We start from the raw sequence: 3,582 nt of genomic DNA on the forward strand, positions 1-3,582 counted from the left end.
GAGTTTCCTCATACATTTTTTCCCTAACTCTTCCCTGAGACTATACTATCTTGACTTTTATTAAACTATCTTTTCCTGGACTATCAGTGAGCTTCCTCCCTATTCCACCATCTTGAAACCTCCTCCAGATTATTAATTTAAGCTGTCAAAACAACAACATATTTTCCAAAGTGCAAGTTCAGATGCAAAAAAATATATAGGTAATTGGAATTTAAAACTAGAAAACTGCAGGAAAAATCTGCTTCAATCAACCACTTGACTGGGAGATGTGAAAATTAAGGCTTTTTTTTTTATGTGAGAAGTTTTCAAATTTTCTCCAAAGCAATTAGATTGGGCTGTTGCTGTGAAAATCACTCAGAATCTTAAAGCAAATTGGCCCAATTTTGCTGGGACAAACCAAAAAAATCCAATTCCTTTGTTGAATTCTGCATATCAGATCTGCGTACAGCCTCTTTGTTTTATCATTATTAAATTTTATTAGCTTGTAAAATGTATATTATATTTTGGCTTCATGCTAGATTATGGAATTCTTGGTTTTGGAATATATTTTTTGTTTAAACAGGGTACAGGAATTTTACCATCTGGCATTCTAGCTTTCCTTTACTGTTTTGGCTTCCAGCAAGCGATTTTTCCTTTTTTCATGAGCTGGTCTCCATATTTTTCCTGTATTATGTATTATTACTTTGTTTGTTCCTTGGTTATTTACTTATGCTGCCAAAACAACAACACATTTTCAAAGGTGTCCATTCAGATACAAAAAAAAAGAAACAAGACTAATTGGAATTTTCAACTAAAAACTGCAGGAAGCACCTACTTTTATCATCCACTTGTCTGGGAGATGTGAAATTTAAGACATTTTTTCAATGAGAAGGATTTAAATTCTCTCCAATAAAGTTTGACTGGGTTGTTGTTGTGAAAAACCACTCAGAATCCAAAAGAAATTGGCCCATTTTTGCTGAAACAAACCACAAAAATCCAGTTCCCTTGTTTCAAAACTGCATATCAGATCTGGGTAAAGCTTCTCATTTTTTGTTTGTATTTTCTCATGTATTAAATTTAATTTTAGTTTATAAAATTTATGATATTACATTTTGGCTTCATGCTATATTATGGAATTCTTGTTTTTTGAATGTATTTTTTGTTTAAACAAGGTACAGGCATTTTTACCATCTGGCATTCTTGGTTTCCTTTATTGATTTGGCTTCCAGAGGCTGATTTTTCCTGTGTTTATGAGCTGTTCCCCATATTTTTCCTGTATTATGTATTATTTTATCGTTTGTTATTCTGATTATTAATTTAAGCTGTCAAAACAATACATATTTTCCAATATATATTTTCCAGATAGAAAAAAACAGCAAATTAGAATTTAAGACTAGAAAATATCTGCTTCTATCAACAACTTGTCTGGGAGATGGAAATTTAGACATTTTTTATAGGAGAAGGTTTTTAATTCTCTCCAAAACAGGGTAGACTGGGCTGTTGTGAAAATCACTTAGAATCCTAAAACCAATTGGCCCATGTTTGCTGGAACAAACCAGAAAAATCCCTTTCCCTTGTTGCATTCTACCTATCAGATCTGGGTACAGCCTCTTTGTTTTTGTTTGTGTTTTCTCATGTATTAAATTTCATTATAGCTTATAAAATTTATAATATTACATTTTGACTTCATGCTAGATTAAAGAATTCTTGTTTCTTGAATTTTTTTTGTTTGTTTTAACAAGGGACAGGAATTTTATCATCTGTCGTTCTAGGTTTCCTTTATTGTTTTGGCTTGCAGCAGTGGATTTTTCCTTTATTTATGAGCTGTTCCCCATATTTTTCCTGTGTAATGTATTATTATATTGTTTGTTCTTCAGTTTATTTATTTAAGCTGTCAAAACAACAACATTTTCCAAATTGTCTGGATACAAGAAAAAAGCATGGCAAATTGGAATTTAAGACTCTGAAACTGTAGGAAACATCTACTTTTATCATCCAGTTGTCTGGAAGATATGAAAATTAAGACATTTTTTTATATGAGAACATTTTGGATTCTCTCCAAAGCAACGTTGACTGGGTTGTTGTTGTGAAAATCACAAAGAATCCTAAGGGCAAGCCAGAAAAATCCGGTTCCCTTGCTAAAAGCTGCATATCTGGGTACAGTTCTTGTTTTTTGTTTGTGTTTTCTCATATATTAAATTTAATTTTAGTTTATAAAATTTATGATATTACATTTTGGCTTCATGCTATATTATGGAATTCTTGTTTTTGAAATGTATTTTCTGTTTAAACAAGATACACACATTTTACCATTTGGTATTCTAGCTTTAATTAAATTTTTATTGGGGCCAGCACAGTGGCACAGCAGGCTAATGCCCTGGCTTGAAGCACAAGGATCCCATATGGATGCTGGTTTGAGACCCAGCCACTCCCCTTCCAATCCAGCTCTCTGTTATGGCCTAGGAAAGCAGTAAAAGATGGCCTAAGTACTCAGGCCCCTACACTTGGGTGGGAGACCTGGAAGGAAGCTCCTGGCTCCTGCTTTCACATTGGTAAAACTAGAGCTGATTCGGTCAATTCTGGAGTGAACCATCAGATGGAAGACCTCTCTCTGCATCTCCTCTCTCTGTGTAATTCTGTCTTTCAAGTAAATAAAAAAATTAAAAAATCATGATATTATACTTTGGCTTCATGCCAGATTATAGAATTCTTGCTTTGGGAATATATTTTATATTTAAACAAGAGGCAGGAGTTTTACCATCTGGCATTCTAGCTTTTCTTTACTGTAGAATGTATTATTATTTTGTTTGTTCCTTGGTTTATTCACTTATGTTCTCAAAACAACAAAACATTTGAAAGAATGCCCATTCAGATACAAAAATAAATAAATAAAAACCCATGGCTAATTGGAAATTATGAATAGAAAATAGCAGGAAACAACTACTTTTATCATCCACTTTGTCTGCTAGGTGTGAAATTTTAGACATTTTTTAGATGAGAAGGATTCAAATTGTCTCCAATCAAGTTTCACTGGGTTGTGAAAATTGCATATTCAGAAACACAAAAATATTGGTCAAGAAAACCTTAAATTCCAAAAGGTCATACATAACTTGTACACTGATTTAAAAAGACCATTCCTCCAGTTTGCTGAATTCTGTTATCCAGCCTGAAAACAAAATGTAACATCATAAAATTTATTAAAACACTGAAAGAAATGAAAAATTTTGAAAAAACAAAAAAAGAAAGGGGCTTTATCAAGATCTGGGATTGAGTTAGCAACAAATGAACCAGAATTTTCTGCTTTGATCAATCCTTAACCTGGCCACATTGCTGTGTAATTCCCATTGATTTTAACCAGAAAATAGCAGCAGAACTCTTTTTGGAGAAAATTAAAATGCTTCTCTTCTAAAAAAGGCATAAATTTCATTTTCAAAAACACAAAAATCATTTTGGTCGGTTTTGCCTGTGGTTTACTTACCATATAACTCCAATTTGTAGGGTTTCTGTATATCATAATGGATACTCTGTCTAAACTCTTGTATTTTTTTGGGTCAGAAGAAAAAATGAAGGAAAGGAATAAGGAAAAACCAATCCAGAACCAGA

This window comes from Lepus europaeus, chromosome 3 (assembly GCF_033115175.1).
Source record: "Lepus europaeus isolate LE1 chromosome 3, mLepTim1.pri, whole genome shotgun sequence".
NCBI lineage: Eukaryota > Metazoa > Chordata > Mammalia > Lagomorpha > Leporidae > Lepus > Lepus europaeus.